This window comes from Balaenoptera physalus (assembly GCF_965194825.1).
Source record: "Balaenoptera physalus genome assembly, chromosome: 7".
Lineage (NCBI taxonomy): Eukaryota > Metazoa > Chordata > Mammalia > Artiodactyla > Balaenopteridae > Balaenoptera > Balaenoptera physalus.
Genome location: NC_138886.1, coordinates 115303210 through 115322048, shown reverse-complemented (window position 1 = coordinate 115322048; position 18839 = coordinate 115303210).

Sequence of the window (18839 nt, the reverse complement as noted above, 5' to 3'; positions counted from 1 at the left end):
GTACAGCAAAGTGAATCTGTTATATATATATACATATATCCACTCTTTTTTAGATTCTTTTCCCATATAGATCATTACAGAGTATTGAGTAGAGTTCCCTGTACTACACAGTAGATCTTATTAGTTATCTATTTTATATATAGTAGTGTGTATATGTCAGTCCCAATCTCCCAATTTATCCCTCCCCCCCCTTTTCCCCCTGGGTAACCACAAGTTTGTTTTCTACATCAGTGACTCTATTTCTGTTTTATAAATAAGTTCATTTATACCATTTTTTTTAGATACCACATGTAAGCGATATCATATGATATTTGTCTTTCCCTGTCTGACTTACTTCACTCAGTATGACAATCTCTAGGTCCATCCATGTTGCAGCAAATGGCATTATTTCATCCTTTTTTATGGCTGAGTAATATTCCACTGCATATATGTACCACATCTTCTTTATCCATTCCTCTGTTGATAGACATTTAGGTTTCCTCCATGTCCTGGCTATTGTAAATAGTGCTGCAATGTTTTCTGTGATATTTCATCCCTCCCACATCCCATGTCATCACAAGGAATTATTTTGACACTGCACTTACACATACGGCCTGGATGATTTGCAAAGAAGTCATCCTTTCTTATTTTGCTCTGCAATCTATAACTTAGCTCGGCATCTTATCTCTATTTAACTTCAGGTATTTTCCTCTTTCTCCTGCCATGTACAAATCAGTCAGCTCTGTTAATACTTAGCACTAACTTTTATCCCTTTGTCTAGCTGTTCTTTGACTTTCTCATTTGCTGTCCTTCTAGGAAATGACTCCTGATCTTTGACTTTTTTTTTTTTTTTTTGGCCGTGCTGTGAGGCTTGTGGGATCTTAGTTCCCTGACCACGGATGGAACCCAGACCCCGACAGTGAGAGTGCCAAGTCCTAAACACTGGACTGCCAGGGAATTCCCATCTTTGACTTTTCTTTTCTTTTTGGCTGTGCCGTGCAGCATGCAGGATCTTAGTTCCCAGACCAGGGATCGAACCTACGCCCCCTGCAGTGGAAGTGCGGGGTCTTAACCACTGGACAGCCAGGGAAGTCCCTGACTTTTCTTAAATCTAAACTTATTCATTATAAGTAGGGGCAATAAACCACCTCCTAATGTCTTGCAGTCTAGTTCTGTTAAAAATATAATGTATTAATATAAAATTTGAAGTATAGTAAGGCCAACAGGCCAAGAGATGACTGCCATTGAAATGATAGTTTGTTACCCACAGTTCCCAAGAGGGGGTACACCACGCCATGGGGGTGGGACACACAGGGAAGCACCAGGGTGGGTCAGGAGGCAGAGGGAGCTAGGGGAAAATGTGGGCAAGAGTCTTCACTGTGGTTTCTATGGGAACGAACAAGTGAGGCAGGGGAAGCAGGCTTAGGAGTGGCTAGTCTGGATAATTTCAGTGGGCTCTGGGGTATCGGGGCTGTCCCTAGTGGTCTGGTACCTGGCTCTGGGATGATTAGGACAGGTGGATAGTGGCCTACTGGGAACGTGAGAGCCTGAGAAAGGAGGTGGCTGGGTTGTGGGCTCTGAACTGGTTGGTTTGAATTTTAAAGTCCTGCTCTTGGGAATTCCCTGGCGGTCCAGTGGTTAGGACTCCTGCTCTGGGGCAAGTTGCTTACTGTCTCTAGGGACAGGCTAGCAGCCCTGGGAGGTGCAGTCTCTCCAGGAGCAGCAAGGCCCCAGATGTCAAAGCCTCAGAATACAGACAATAAGAGACAGGTTTGGTACACTGCCCAAGCCTTTACAGATTAAAATATGTATTATTGGTTACAACCTATTCACTTGAATTTTCCACTTAAATTACAGTTAGGGCATCAGAGTGGTTTTTAAAAATTATGTCTATAGGTGGTTATAGCTACAATTTTCATTTTAGAACAGCAAAGAAGATGTTACAAATGTTTATTTCAAAGCAGGACATAGGGGACTTCCCTGGGGGCCCAGGTTCAATCCCTGGTCAGGGAACTAGATCCCACATGCATGCCGCAACTAAGAAGTCCGCAGGCCACAACGAAGATCCTGCATGTCTCAATGAAGACCCAGCGCAGCCTAAATAAATAAATATTATAAAAAACAAAATAGGACAGGACATAGGATCGATGAGGCTGGGAGCTGCAGCTGTTTTACAGATGAGGACGCTGAGGCCCGGGGATCCCAAGTGGCTCTGCTAGGGTGCACAGTGGGTTACAGGAAGGGCTGGTTCCAGGCACAATCTCTTGGTTCCCCAGGGCTTTCTTTGGCAGTAAGCAGCCTCAGTTGAGAAAAAGCTCGAAAAAGACAGTATTAACGTGCTCTGCAAATACCCTCAATAAATACCTAAGATAACACTCTAGTGTGAAGGCCAAGTGTAAATGATGAATTACAGCGAAACGTGCCAAGAAAATCGAGTCTGCGTTTCATCTTTTGTTAATACTGGGGAGACAGAGCACCTGTGTTCCATTTGCTGCATCCTCTCTGCTTTCTCTTGCTTCCTCTGCTTCTGTGTTGGTCAAATAGAAGCAGTGGTTCACTCTGCCTTTTTGACCCTCTTAACAGCCCAACTTCTCCATAAAGTCTTTCCTGACCAGGTAACAGTGAGACCATCATGGTCTCCCAAAGACTTCCCAGGCCTGCGGACACCCTACACCAGTGCTTCCCACGTTTTCCTGCCAATCGTCTGGGGAGCCTGTGAAAATGCAGAGTGGGTGTTTCTAACAAGCTCCCTGGTGAGGGCTCTGGCAAGAAGAGCACACCCCGGCCAGCAGGACTCTCAGGCGAGATCTGTGGCTTATCATCGCAGGCATCTGAGCAACTTTTGAAAAATACAGCTTCCCAGCCCCACTGCAAAGCTGTATCGTCGTAACCTCTAAGAGCAGAGCCTAGAATATGAATTTTTAGAAACTCTCCAGGTCACTCTGATAACTAACCAAGTTCAGAAAAACCGTCTCCCTATAACAACCACCATAAAATGTTGACCTAATGTTTATGGGTACTACACGGACCTTATAATTAATCTGAAATTGGCTTTGGAAGTAAGCACCTTGCAGGCTGCTGAGAACCTAGAGTGATAGTGATATTTTTTTCAGGCCAGATTCCAAGAACTGTACCTTCCCACACAATTACAGGACCAACCCAGATGGGGAAATGGTCTAAAACAGTCTTGTGATGTTCATACCTTATTTACCTGTATTTATACATCTCTTAAGATGATCACAGTGGTCACAGAAGCCAAATTGAAACATTTTACTGCATTAGAATTTAAAAACTAGGGCACTGATGTATATTTCACCAGAAGCTCATATTTGCATAATTATGAGTGGCCTGCAATTTCTTTTTTTTTTAATATATTTTATTTTATTTATTTTTTATTTATTTATTTTTGGCTGCGTTGGGTCTTCGCTGCTGCGCACAGGCTTTCTCTAGTTGCGGCGAGCGGGGGCTACTCTTCATTGTGATGCGCAGGCTTCTCACTGTGGTGGCAGAGCACGGGCTCTAGGCACGTGGGCCCCAGTAGTTGTGGCACACGGGCTCAGTAGTTGTGGCTCACGGGCTCTAGAGCACAGGCTCAGTAGTTGTGGCGCACGGGCTTAGTTGCTCCGCAGCATGTGGGATCTTCCCAGACCAGGGCTCGAACCTGTGTCCCCTGCATTGGCAGGCGGATTCTTAACCACTGCGTCACCAGGGAAGCCCGGCCTGCAATTTCTTAAGTCCATCTCTGTGTCTTAGTTAAAGGCTTGAAGTAGCCCTGGCATCGGGCCCAATCTTACAGAGGGAAATGCTTTTTTTTTTTCATTCAGCAAACATTTATTGGGTTCTTACTTATTTGACCACTATTATACTAGGTCCTGGAAGTTAATGATAAATGAGGCACAGCCCTGACTACGTGACTCTTACAGTCTAGCACAGGGCTCAGCAAACTACAGCCCAGGGGCCACATCCACCCTCATTTTGTAAATAAAGTTTCATCGGAACAAAGCCACACCCACTTATCTACCTGTTGTCTATGGCTGTTTTAAAAAACTAGCTTTGGGGCTTCCCTGGTGGCACAGTGGTTAAGAATCCGCCTACCAATGCAGGAGACACAGGTTCGAGCCCTGGCCCGGGAAGATCCCACATGCCGTGGAGCAATTAAGCCCATGGGCCACAACTACTGAGCCTGCACTCTAGAGCCCACGAGCCACAACTACTGAGCCCGCGTGCCACAACTACTGAAGCCCGTGTGCCTAGAGCCCGTGCTCCACAACAAGAGAAGCCACTGCAATGAGAAGCCCGCGCACTGCAAGGAAGAGTAGACCCCACTCGCCGCAACTAGAGAAAGCCCACGCGCAGCAACGAAGACCCAACACAGCCAAAAATAAATAAATAAATAAATAAATTTTAAAAAAAAAAAAAAAACTAGCTTTGTTGAAATATAGTTCACATACCATAAGATTCACCCTTTTACAGTGTACCATTCGGTGGTTTTTAGTGCATTCAGATCTGAGTATGCTTGCTGATACATTCTCCCCTCCCACCAGCCCCTGGAAGCCGCTCATCTATTTTCTGTCTCTATTGATTTGCTTATTCTGGACATTTCACATAAATGTAACCATACAATATACACACTTTTGTGCCGGGCTTTTTTCCACTTAGCATCGTGTTTTCAAGGCTCATCCTTGTAGCTCATGTCAGTGCCTCTTGATATGGCTCTCTGGCAGCTTCTGCACTGTACTGGCAGAGCTATGTAGCTGGGACAGAGACTCCACAGCCAGCAAAGCCTAAAATATTTGCAAACATTTATTAAATATTATCAAAGGAGTTTGTGACCCATGGGCTAATGTGGGGAAAAAAAGACATTTTAGAATCAGAGTTGGAGAAAAGTTTATGTCAGCAAGTGCCATCCCTCACTTAATTCTGGAATCTCTTCATTGGCCCCCGTGCTGGATGCCTTAGTCGGCTAAAAGGACATCTGATAGATTCTTTTTTTTTTTAATTTCTTTTTTATTGAGGACACACTGGTTTATAACATTCTATAAGTTTCATGTGTAAAACATTATACTTCTACTTCCGTGTACACTACAGCGTGCGCACCACCAAAAATTTAGTTTTCATCCATCACAGAGGGAAATTCTTCAAACAGTCTCTTCCCCACCTCCAGAGAAGGTGGAAGAGGGTGGGAGGGAGAAGAACAGTGGAGAAAAGTCCCCAAATAAGAATGCTGCTATACTCTATTCAATGCTCTGTGGTGACCTAAATGGGAAGGAAATGTAAAAAAAGACTGGGTATATATATATGTATAACTGATTCACTTTGTTGTACAGCAGAAACTAACACAACTTTGTAAATCAACTATACTCTAATTAAAAAAAAAAAAGAATGCTGCTGTAGACTGAATGTTTGTGTTCCCCTAAAATTCATATGTTGAAAGCCTAACTCCCAATGTATTTGGAGATGGGCCCTCTGGGGAGGTGATTAGATCAGGAGGGTGGAGCCCTTTTCCCTCCTGATGTGGGGACACAGAGAAGTTGGCCATCCATGAACCAGGAAGCGGGCTCTCACCAGACACCGAATCTGCTGGCACCTTGATCTTGGACTTCCCAGACTCCAGAACTGTGAGAAATAAATTTCTGTTGTTTATAAGTCACCCCGACTGTGGTACTTTATTACAGCAGCCCGAATGGACTAAGACAAATGCCCCTCTGAGCTACAGAAACACTTAAATTTCTTTTCCAAAAGAGCACAGTAGAGAACCGCAGTGATGGACTGTGCCTGCTGCAGACAGAGCTTACACAGTCTGACAAAGACATAACGCTGAGGCCCGGATGCGAGGATCCAGGCAGGTCCTCGGGCAGCTGAGAAAAATTTGGAAATGCCTCCGGTGGAGACTAGGAGCTCCAAAAGGCAGGGTCTTTCTTCCCACCCAGCACGCCGTATAGTGAGAGGTGCACGATGTCTTTGGGCCCAAATGTGCCCCAGAGAGATGCATCTCCAATTTCAGATGACAAATTGTAACAGGGAAGAGCTAAATTGGACTCCATGTTGGATCTGTTTCTTTGACTTTAACCTTTGCTTTTTGTTGCTTTTGTTATTATAATCACACATAATGGCCTGCCTCAGGGAACCCTGCCCCTCTGCCTGACTGTTAAAGTGCCTTTGTTCCACTCACAGGGAGACCTGACCCTGCCCACCTGTAAATGGCTGAAATTAACACATCCCTGCCCTGAGGCTGGCCATTCCAGGAGATGTTTTGCAAGACTGAGGGCCCTTTTTACTTTACTTCCTCACCCCCTCTCCCTCTCTGATTCTATAAAAGAAACTGGCATCCAGACCCCGGTAAGATGATTATTTGGAGACTTTAGTCTGCCATCTTCTTGGTATGCTGGCTTTCCGAATAAAGTCGTCTTCCTTGCCTTGACACCCCGTCTCCGATTTATTGGCCTGTTGTGCGGGGAGTAGAGCAAGCTTGGACTCGGTAACAAATTGAGTGTTCTCGGAGGGGGGGGTTGCGGGGGGGACATGCTCCCCAGGGAGCTGCTGAGGACTTCATGCAGCCGGTCCCTGCGAGGGCTTGACCCCAGGCTCCACGAGGCAGGGCCTGTTTGGTTCACCCCGTCTGCCCAGCACCCAGCACAGTGCCTGGTTCGTGGCAGCTACTCAGAGAATACTTATGACTGATGGACCAACTTGAGGGTGAAATGCTTTTTAGTTCTAGAAGTGCCTTAGCTGATACACCTCCTGATTTCCACATTCTTCTGGAGTCGCCTTCAGAGCCACGTATTGCTTTTATGGGACTTTGAATTAAGTATGTCTTTTTATTCCAATGCGTTGACATCTGGGGCCTTGCTGACCCAGGAAGGACCCTCTCCTGCCCCCAGCGCCAGCCAATTCTTGGGCAAAGTAAAGGAATTGGGTAGGTGTTCACCTTTCGCATGCAAGCCAACCAATTTCAGCCCCCTTCCCCAACCAACTCCTTTAACCAGCTCCCACACTCTGGGCCACTGTCCCCCTGTCCTAATCACCGGAGGCCCAGGTACCAGACAAGTAGGGACAGCTTTGGGTCCCAGAGCCCGCTGAAATTATTCAGACTAGGCTATCCTAAGCCTGCTTCCCCTGCCTTGCCTGCTCCTCCCTGGGGAAACCATGATTGCCCCTCACTCCCTGTGCCTCCGGACAGACCCTGGTGCTTCCCCCTGTGGCTCCTCACGGTTCGGTGGGTATAGCCCCCTCCTCTTGAGAACTGTGAGTCGTAAACTACCGTGTCAGTGCTGAGTCTTCTCCTGACCTGTTAGCCTGACCATACCCGAATCCTAATAAAACCCGCATTTTAGAAGCAGACGTATTGTGAAGTTGCAGGATATCAGACCCGCGCATGTTCAGGACAGCTTCCACTACGTAGACTGAGTATCTCCTGTGGATCAGAAATAGTGCAGCTTCTTGAGGCTGTGTGTGGGGCTGTCCCAGGCAGGGTTCAATCAGTGCAGCAGAGCCGCTAGATTCTATATCTCGCTGTGTGTCCTACCAGGGTGCTGGTAAGGCAGATTGCCCGGAGAGAGAGGGGTGTGGCCGTCTGCAGCCAAGGGCAGGTGTGTTTGCTGTCTAATGTGAGAGAGATTCACACTTCGCCCCGTGGAGCAAAATTCAGACCGGCTTCCTGCCCTGGGGAAAGGACTTGGGCTCACGAAGCCCCTTCCCGTTGAGCCACCTGTTCTGTGCAGGCAGCAGTGGCCCCATCACAGCACCCTCTGGGGACGGGGTGGGGGGAGACGAGCACAGATGCGGATACCCGGGGTTCTGCTGTTGCTCTGGGTAGTAGGATCCTTTGTCTCTGACCCGGAAGTCTCATGTCTCCTCCCAGCAAGCAGAAAACTGGCAGGCTAACTCACTAGCTTGTGAGTAGGGTAAATCTTAGACACTCCCCTGCCCAGCTGTGGGTCCTCCCTACCCAATACCAGTCTCCTGGGCCAGGGGGAAGGGGTCTTGCTCCTCCCTCTGTCACTGTCAGTGAGGATGGTATCCTTGAGGAATGGCTCTGTGTCCACCTCTGAAGGGACAGGCGTCAGGAGAGGTCAGAGCTGGGCTGGCTGTGCTGACCCAAAGGAAGGGTCACTGACCACTGGGCCACAGAACCCCCCCACCAGCAAGCCAGGTGACAGAAGAAACTCCCCTGGGGCAAGCCCCGCTATTAGAGTTCCCATCACAAAATGCCACAGACTGCGTGGTTTAAACTTCAGAAATATATTTTCTCGGTTCTGGAGCCTGGAAGTCCCGGGCCAAGGTGTTGCCCACTGCGGATCCTGATGAGAGCCCTCTTCCCGGCTTGCAGACGGCCACCTTCCTGACCCGTCTTCATACAGCCTTTCCTCTGTGTGCGCACGGGGAGAGACAAAGAGAGTGCGCCAGGGTCTCTTCCTCTTTTTATTTTTATTTATTTTCTATTTTTTAATTTTTTTTTACTTTTTGGCTGCACCACCCGGCATGTGGGATCTTAGTTCCCCGACCAGGAATGGAATCCGCGCCCCCTGCAGTGGAAGCGCGGAGTCTCAACCGCTGGACCGCCAGGGAAGTCCCTTTTCCTATTTTTATAAGAACACCAACCCTACTGGATGAGGGCCCCATCCTTATGACCTCATTTCACCTTAATTACCTTCTTAAAGGCCTCACCTCCAAATATAGTCGCATTGGGGATTAGGGCTTCAACATATGAATTGGGGAGGGGGGATGCAATTCAGTCCATGGTAGCCACCTAACAGCTGTGAGGTAATTCATTTACACTCACCTTAAAACATGACTAAGCATCTTAAACCATCTACCTGGGGGAGGAGGAGCAAAAGGTAAACAAGGCCATAGATATTTTACTGTATTTGTCTTTATTTCATTTTTAAATTGTGGTTAAATAGACATAACCTAAAATTTACCATTTTAGTCATTTTTAAGTGTCCAGTTCAAATGTCATTAAGCACATTCACCTTGTTGTACAACCATCAGCGCCATCCATCCACAGAACTCTTTTCATCTTCCCAAACTGAAACTGTGCACCCGTTAAAACTAGGTCCCCATCTCCTCCTCTGTCCAACTCCTGGCAACTCTACCCTCCTCAGTCTCTGTGCATCTGACTTCTGTAGGACCTCATGTAAGGGGTACATACAGTATTTGTCCTTTTGTGACTGGCTGCTTTCACTTATCATAACATCCTCAAGTTTCACTTATGTTGTAGCCTGTATCAGAATTTCCCTCTTTTTTAAGACTAGGTTTTCATTTCTAATAATGGTACAACCCTGAATATATTATAGGCAGAAGAAAAGAAAACAGTAAAGAAAAACAGAAGATGAGAAGGGTGAGGGTCTTGGAGGAAGGCAGGGCAGGGCAGATGGAAGGTTTGCTTTGGAGCCAAGCAGATCTGGGTTCAAATTCTGGCATTTCTGCTGCGTGATTTTTGAGTAATCCATGTCATTCCGTCCCCCAGCTTCCTCCGATGTGAAATATAGTTAGTGATGCCCTTTGCTAGGATCACTGTGTGTGCCCCACAGAAGGGAACCCACATTTGCTGAGCATTTGCCTTGCGCCCTCTTCCATGTTTGGATCCCTGGAAAGGATTGTCTTACTTAAGGGAGGGTTTGCCCTTGTTTTCTGCAGGAAGAAACAGAGAGGTAGAGAGGATATATGACCTGCCCAGGATCCCCGAAATGAGGAGAAAAAGAGCTGTCACTGGAGCCCCACATTTTCCTGGCTCCCAGCCCCCCTCCCAGGGCACCAGACTGCCCTGCGCACCACCCCGTGCAAAGCAGGAATGTGCACCTGTGCTTTCCTTTTCCCCTGGAGGAAGAGGCACCATCCACCTGTCAAAGGGAAAGGGGAGCAGGTGGTAGTCAGCTTGAGAAAGAATGTAAGGATCCCATCACTATGGGGGGAGGGGGGAGCTTGGTAGACAGGGAGAGGCGACAGGTAGCTGCCCCAAAACCTACGAGGGGGAGTCTGGGGAGAAGGGCATCTAGGATGCAGGATTAACACCAGGAAGGCTTGTGAGACTCGGTGACAACTCCCGAAGCTGCACAGAGATCCTTGGTTAGCTGGGTTCAGTCTTGCTTGGAGGTACCAAATAGATGGAGTCAGTTAAGACCTTTCCAAACGCCAACGGACAGAGGATTCTGAGTAGGCACTACCCTGGGCTCATACTCCGCAGGAGAGAAGTCAGGGAGGAAAGGCACAGAGCCCCTTGCTGCATGTCTGGAATATCTTCTCCAGGACAGCTGCAGGGAGCTGGCGTATGTGTGCTTTCCAACGTACATATAGGACTTTGGGTGCTTCACACAGACATCTGCTCAACGACCTCAAGCACCTGCCAGCCACGGAGTTTCAGATGCGTTTCTTATATAAGCAGAGGGGTTTTTTTATTCCTGTTACAAATCACTGAGTGACAAAAACACAGATTCTGGGCTTCCCTGGTAGCGCAGTGGTTGAGAATCTGCCTGCCAATGCAGGGGACACGGGTTCGAGCCCTGGTCTGGGAAGATCCCACATGCCGCGGAGCAACTGGGCCCGTGAGCCACAATTACTGCGCCTGCGCGTCTGGAGCCTGTGCTCCGCAACAAGAGAGGCCGCGGTGGTGAGAGGCCCGCGCACCGCGATGAAGAGTGGCCCTCACTTGCCGCAACTAGAGAAAGCCCTCACACAGAAACGAAGACCCAACACAGCCAAAAATAAATAAATAAATAAATTTTAAAAAATAATAATAATAAAATAAAGTTAGGCTCAACTGAAACCATCCAGAGAAAAAAATGAATGGGGTTAAAACTAAAAAAAAAAAAAAAAAAAAAAAAAAGCACAGATTCTTTCTGGGACTGCGGAATGCTGGCAGTGTTAGCCCGAGGCTGCTATCTAAGGAAAACGTTCTGCTGAGGCCTTGCGGACAACGTGATTTCACGTGCTCATTTGTTTCATGCCCATGTTTTAAAATAATTCTTTTCAGCTGAAAGTGTATCTTCACCTAACATAATAGATGGACGTTGTGAGCTGGTAACATTCCCCAGTGACATTAGTATATGGACTGCCTTTCCTCCGGAATCCCACCCCCTCTTTCTTTTCTGCTTTTCTGTCTTTTTCTGGCGCGAAGGAGGAAAATTTGAAAAGAGAATATTACCTGTATAATATACCTCTTACTCACCTCCCTTTCCCCAAACTTTTTACAGGGGAAGGTGGAGAATCTTCCTACTCAAGTCCTTACCTGTCCCCACCTCTCCATCCCCACGGGCTTTGCCCAACTCAAGCGTTTGTCTTCTCACTCCTGGATCATTACCATAGCCCCACCCTCTCCTACTGGTCCCTCGGTCTTCAGTTTTGCTTTATAATCCATCCTCCCCACTGCAACCAGAGTGATCGCTCTAAAACTGCACACTGGGTCCTGCTACTCTCCTGTTTCACTCTTCACTGACTTCCCATTGTTGCAGGATGCATCCAACCTCCTTACCAAGCCATTCACCTCTCACCCTTCACCCTCCTCCATCTCTCCACCTGGTGTCAAGCTGTTCTACTCATGGACATGGCTTTTCTATCTTCCCGAAATGCTTTTGCCTTCCTTGCCCCCCTGGCAAACTCCTAGTCGCCCGTTGGGATGTGGCTCAGGCATCACTCACTCTTGGAAATGTCTCAGGTCCACCCAAGCAGAGCTGATCACTTCATCTCAGGCTCCTCCACCAAGCATGGACCTGCCCCCGGGAGCCTCCGATGTCGCCCCTGCCTGACTCTCTGGCTACAAGGACTGACCTTCCTCTTCCTCACAACTCCAGCACACCAGTCCAGTGTTTGACTCAAGGTAGACTCTTTAAAAATGTATGTTGAATTGAAGAGCTATGTTGAAGAAGTTTGGCTGGCTGGTGGCAATGGTAAATCCTACCCTCTATGATTATTGGAAGGGTCACTCCAATTCAACAAACATATATGGACTACTCACTCTGTGCCAGGTGTTCTTCTGGGCAGTGAAGATACCCAAGTGAACAGAATATCATTCCTTCAATTAATGAGCCTAGAGCTGATGAAGGCAAACCAGCAAGGAATATTCCTAATACAAAATGATTGTTACCGTACCAGGGGTAGGAGCAAAATACAATGCCAAAGGTCCTCAACATGGCTATACAGCCAACTCTAGGGAGTTTTAAAAAAATATGCATGATTCCATTTATATTAAGTATCTAAAGTAGTCAATCCCAGGAATTCCCTGGTGGTCCAGTGGTTGGTGCTCCACGCTCTCACTGCTGAGGGCCCAGGTTCAATCCCCGGTCAGGGAACTAAGATCCCACAAGCCATGCGGCGTGGCCAAAAAAATAAATAAATAAAAATAAAATAAAATAAAATAAGTCAAACACATAGAAGCAAAAAATGTAAAGGTAGTTGCCTGGGGGAAGAGGAAATAAGTTGCTAGTCAACATGTATAAAATTTCAATTATGCAAGATAAGTTAGCTCTAGAAATCCGATATATGTTGTACCTATAATTGAAACCATACAATTTGTACTCATTTCTGTGTGGCTTCTTTTTATTCAACTTTATGCTCAAGAGAGTTTTCCATGTTGCTATGTGGTGGTATTTGTTCATTCTCATCACCATAAAGTAGTCCCTAGAGTAAAACACTCATTCTACTGTGTTCCAGTGTTTGGCTACTATGACTCGTGCTGCTATGAACATTCTTGTGTCTTTTGGTGAATACATGTACATTTTTATGTAGAGTATACACCTAGCAGTAGAAATGCTGGGTTATAGAATTATGTACATGTTCAGCTTTATAGATAATGTGAAATGGTTTTTTTCAAAGTGGCTGTACCAATATACACTCCTATTGACAGTCTATGAGAGTTTCAGTTCCACATCTTCTCCAGTACTTAATGTGTTGTGTCTTTTTCATTTCAGCCATTCTGGTTGGGATAAGGTGGCATCTCATTTTGGTTTTAATTTGCATTTCCCTGATGGCAAATGAATTTTAGCCCCTTTTCATGGGTTTATTGGCCATTTGGATGTCCTTTTTTGAAGTGAATGTTCATGTCTTTTCTGCATTTTTTTCTATTGAGTGATATTCCTATTTATTATAGATTTGTAGGATTTTTTTCTATGTATTCTAGATAAGAATTTTTGTTTTGTATACATATTACAAATGTCTTTGCCCATTCTGTGAGTCACATTTGACTCTCTTATGGTGATGTTTGATGAACAGAAGTTCTTAATTTTAAAGTAATCTAATTTATCTATTTTTTTCCTTTATGGCTACTGCTTTTTGCATCCTGTTTTAAAAATCTTTATCTACTTCAGGGTCATGAAAATGTTCTCCCATTTTTTCCTAAAATCTGTGTTGTTTTACTTTTCATGTTTAGATATGCAATCCATTGGGAATGGTTGTTTTGTTTGGTGTGAGATAAGGATCATGATTAATTTTCTCTCATATGGAGATCCAATTGATCCAGCACCACCTATTGAAAAGCTCACCTAATGATTAGAGAAATACAGATCAAAATTACAATGAAGTATCACCTCACTCCAATCAGAATGGCCATCACCAAAATGTCTACAAATAATAAATGCTAGAAAGGGTGTGGAGAAAATGAAACCTCCTACAATGTTGGTGGGAATGTAAGTTGGTACAGCCACTATGGAGAACAGTATGGAGGTTCCTTAAAACACTAATAATAGTTACCACATGATTCCTCAACCCCACTCCTGGGCATATATCTGGAGAAAAGTATAATAAGAAAAGGTACATGCACCCCAGTGTTCATTGCAGCACTATTTACAATAGCCAAGACATGGAAGTGATCTAAATGTCCATTGACAGATGAACGGATAAAGAAGTTATGGCATATATATATATATATATATATATATATATATATATATATATATAAAATGGAGTATTACTCAGTCATAAAAAAGAATAAAGTAATGCCATTTGCAGCAACATGGATGGACCTAGAGATTATCATACGAAGTGAAGTAAGCCAGACAGAGAGAGACAAATATTATATGATATTTCTTATATGTGGAATCTGAAAAAAAAACCGATACAAATGAACTTATTTACAAAACAGAAATAGATCCACAGACATAGAAAACAAACTTACGGTTACCAAAGGGGAAGGGGGAGGGGAAGGATAAATTGGGAGGACGGGATTAACATATACACACTACTATATATAAAATAGATAACCAACAAGGACCTACTATATAGCACAGGGAACTATACTCAATGTTTTGTAATAAGCTATAAGGGAAAAGAATCTGAAAAAGAATATATATATATATATATATATATATATATATACACACACATATACATATATATATATATGTATGTATAACTGCATCACTGTGCTGTACATCTGAAAGTAACATGACATTGTAAATCAACTATACTTCAATTAAAATAAATAAATTTTTTTAAAAAAAGAAAAGATCACCTTTCTCCACTCCACTTCAATGTCACCTTTATTGTATTTCAGGTGACCATATATGTACAAGCCTATCTCTGGACTCTCTATTCTGTCCCAGTGGTCTACTTGTCTATTCTTGCACCAATACCATATTTGTCTTAATTACTACAGATTTCAACAGGTCTTAATACTGGCAGTGTAAGCCCTCCAGCTTTTTTTTTGAAACTTCCCCCCCGTGACAAATGAGGAACAAGGCGAGATTATCCATGATCATCACTTCCACTCCACATTATCCTGGCTGCTGTAGACCATGCAATAAGGCAAGGGGGAAGAAGGTTCTGTTATCATTTCATTTTAACAGATGGGGAATCTAAGGCAAAGAGATGTTATGTGACTTACTCAAACCAAAGACACAGCTCGTAGGAAGAGAGTCTTAGAATTTGATCTCAACAAGTCTGGCCCTTGAGTCTATATAGACTCTATTTTTATTTCTGTGATATGCTGCTTCTCAATATTAAATCTTCATTTGAAAGTTAACTTTGGCAGCAGTAGGAGGGCGGTTTGAGCCTGTGATGGGAGAAAATTCAGACAGAGAGATGACTTAGGAAAGCATCAGTGGCAAATTTCTGAAACAGAGCAAACAGCAACAGGAATGGAGAAGAAGGCGTGGATTTGACCGACATCACTGAAATCTGAGGACAAGATTTGGCAATTCACTGAGTCGAATGCCGGGTTAGAGTAGGAGGAAGAAAAGGCGGCCAATGACTAAACCCTGCCTGAAGGTTGTACTGTTTTCTTACACAGCACTTTGCTGGGGAAAGGACACAAATGTACCTATGCTTAGCTTTGTAGGTGTAGGATCCCTTGCAGTGGGCTTGGGAAGACGGGGATTTTAAGTTACAACAATGAAAACGACTCGAAGTTCAAGTTTATGTAGTCCAGTTCCCCAAAAGTCCCTAAGTTATTTCTAAGCCATGGCTCCAACCTCCCTCTCTATTTCTCTGTAGCCCCATCCTTCATTCCTTCTCATTTTCCTTTCTCCCTTATTCGATTTAAATGCAGAACAGTTCAGCAACGTTTTTTGTTTGTTTGTTTGTTCTGTTTTCTGGGTTTTGTTTTTGTTTTTTTGTTTTGTTTTGTTTTTTTTGGCTGTGCCACACAGCTTGCAGGATCTTAGTTCCCTGATCAGGGATTGAGCCCTCGCCCTGGCAGTGAAAGCATGGAGTCCTAACCACTGGACCGCCAGGGAATTTCCTTTTCTTGTTTATGATGCCCCCTGGATATCAGCGTCCAGTGTCAACAGGCTTATCAAAGACAGTTTCCTCTCCAAGAGGAATTCTGGTGCCAGGTGTTAGGAGCTCATGTTTGTTACTCCATTACAGAACATCTGGTCTTTCATTATATATAAATTCGACTCTAGAGAGGTCCACCCTGGGGCCTGATGTCCTCAACTATGAACGGTTATATTCATGTGTTGACTCTGTATTTTAATTTATAAACCAAAACCTAAATATAGAGCTCTTAAACATTAGCGTGAGTTGACAATCACTTGGGGAGCTCAGAGAAATGCAGGGTTTAAGGCTTCACTCTTCAAGAGTACTTTAGTAGGTTTGGAGTAAGGCCCCAAAATCTCCCTTTCTGGCATCTTATACTCAGCCCTTATCCCAGACAGTTTTGAGAAAGGTGGTTCCGGCACCTCGCTCAGAAGCAAGGCTTTGGTGGGTGTGGAAATGCTCTGGTACTCCACCCACAAGGCAGCCAGCCTGTTTCCACTGCCCAAGAACAACTGGCCTTGGATAAGCGCGAGACATAGTGGATCACTCTCCCAACAACCCTATGTAATGGGTACTATTATTATCCCCATTTCACAGGTGTGGAAACTGAGGCTCGGAATCACTCACTTGCTCCAGGTTTCACAGCTAGTACTCAGCCATTCATTGACTCACTCATTCATTTCTGCACCACCTTACGCTCCGCACTGTTCTAGGTGCCAGCAGGTGACAGAGCAAGAATATGAACTCAACTCTGGGCCCATGTTCTTCACCACAATGACATTATTTCTTCCTAAACATTGTTCAGACAGCTTATAGACCGTGGAGGCTGTGTACAGTGATACGGCAGAGGATGCAGGTAGGAAGGAGGCTTCATTGCACTGGGCTAGTGCCTGTGCGGACTTGTGGGCCTGCAGGGGGCATCCGTGGGTGTGGAGGCATGAGGAGGGGCCCCTCCAATCCTCCAGGATGGTAACACCAGGAGCTGCAGGAACAACTCCCACCAGAGCTGGGAGAACTGGGATTGAGGAGAGACGGGAGTCCCTGTTCAAACCTGTCCACCTTCCCGGAATTCCTCTTCCTCTTCCTTCCTCTCGTCTCCCGTCCTGGCTCTTCCCTGCCCCCTTTCATGTCCACTCTCTTCTTCCTTCTTCAGCCCCACCTTCCCTTTTCCATTTCTCCCTTGATCTCCTCTCCTCTGGCTCTCTTGCTAGGTGTTCCAGGAGGTCTGGGTTCCTGGGAACGTGTCTCCTGGGAGCTCCCCTTCTCTGGGAGGACACTCACAGATTCGGTCCCACCCCTGGACCCCAGGACCGGTCGTGACAGGAGACAGTGTGAAATTGCTCAGCCATCTCTCACCTGAGCTCCACTTGGGTTCAGGGACCACGCAGGGGGCTATGAGAGCCCGAGGGGAAATGAGGTCTCTGCCCCCAAGATACCAAAACCCAGAGGGGGAGGATGAGACATTAAAGAAAGTGGGAAAATGTTACAAAAGAGATACAAAGGGATTCCACCCAAATGCCTTCTCCATCTGTTGCCTTTTCTACATTCTTACCACCACTGCCTTGGTCTTTTGTTTACCTGGATCCTTGTTCACCTGGTTCACTGCAGGGGCCTCCTTTAGACCTGCGTGCACCAGCACCACCTGGAGGGCTTGCTGAAACACGAGAGTGGGGCCCCATGTGCACCAGCACCACCTGGAGGGCTTGCTGAAACACGAGAGTGGGGCCCCATCTCCGGGGTTTCTGATCCACCAGGTCTGGGTTGGGGCCTGAGAACTGGCATTTCCAACAAGTTCCAGGTGACCTGCTGTTGCCACCCAAGCACCCCACTTAGAGAATCTTCTGTCTTCCCTAGCAGAACCACTTGCCGATCTGCTCCCTGCTGCTTCTGGGCCTCTGAGGCTTGGCTCATGCTGTTCCTGCTCCCTGGGATGCCCTTCCTCACTCTCTGGCCACCTCCTAGCAGTCTTCAAGGCTCCTTTTAGCTCTCCCTGCAGCCCTTCCCCCCGTCCCCCTCCCCCCACGCATCCCAGCACCCTCTGGTTTCAGCCATCCGTCACGTATCACACTGGCGTGTCTTCTTTGCCTTTCCGTCTGCCTCTCCCACTAGACTTCCAGCTCTCCAAGTACAGGGACTGAGGCAGGAGACAGACGGGCTCCAAGCTAGATATTTACATCTGGCCTCCTGTTCACACTTCCTGGGGTGAGAAGAAGACGGCCTCCAAGCCAGACATTCATCACCAGCCCCCTGTTTACATTTCCTGAGGCAAGAGACAAACCGGCTCCGGACTGCATACGTATGACCGGACTCCTGTCTGTATTTCAAGATCCGTACTTCGATATAAGAAAACAACAACAGGAATAGGGTAGATAACCGGACATGGGACACTTTTATGGCAGGGACAGAGAGGGGCTAAACCCTGTAAAAAGATCAAGAGGTCATACACTTCTCATCCTTGGGGCAAGGGAAACATTGCACATGTGCAGAAAGGCTCCTTGGGGGTCAACAAGGAGGGGGCACCACCCCATAATATGTGATGCTAAGGCCGCCCCATAGGCCTCTGGGCTAAAATCCATCTTGGAAAAAAAGTTGCACACGCATGTTGGAGAGGGTCCTAGGGCAGGTCAGGTGTGGAAAAAGAAACCAAGTAATTGGCCAAAGGTAAAGAAAGACCCAGAAGAACTGCCCTGTATAAATGACCTAACCGTCTCTTTACTGAGCTCCCCCTTATTAGGGAGGACACCCACACCCTTTCTCTCCGGGTGTGCATCTCTGCCTTGCTTCTATCTTAACTAAACAAACTGTTTCTCTATGTGCTCTCCCACTTGTTGCTGTGCTATGTCTCTAATAATAAATTTGGTACCTGTTTTTACAGTTTTTGCCTCCGTGAGAAATGCATTTTTCACTGGGGGCAAGAGCCAGGGGGTGTGGTGGCTAGGAGTCCTGGTTTTCATCCAGGCTACCTGGGTTCAGTTCCTGGGCAGGGAAGTAAGATCTCGCTTCACACCACCACTCACTGCTGCCTCTCCGAGATCAGGACGAGCCCAGAAGAGTGTCTTGGAGTGGGTACTTCATAGATGTGCCCAGATTGGTCCTTTTCTGTCCCATCTTTCTCTCCGGGCTCCCACGGTGCATGTACTCTTGTGTTTAACTGTTTATCCAGGGCACCA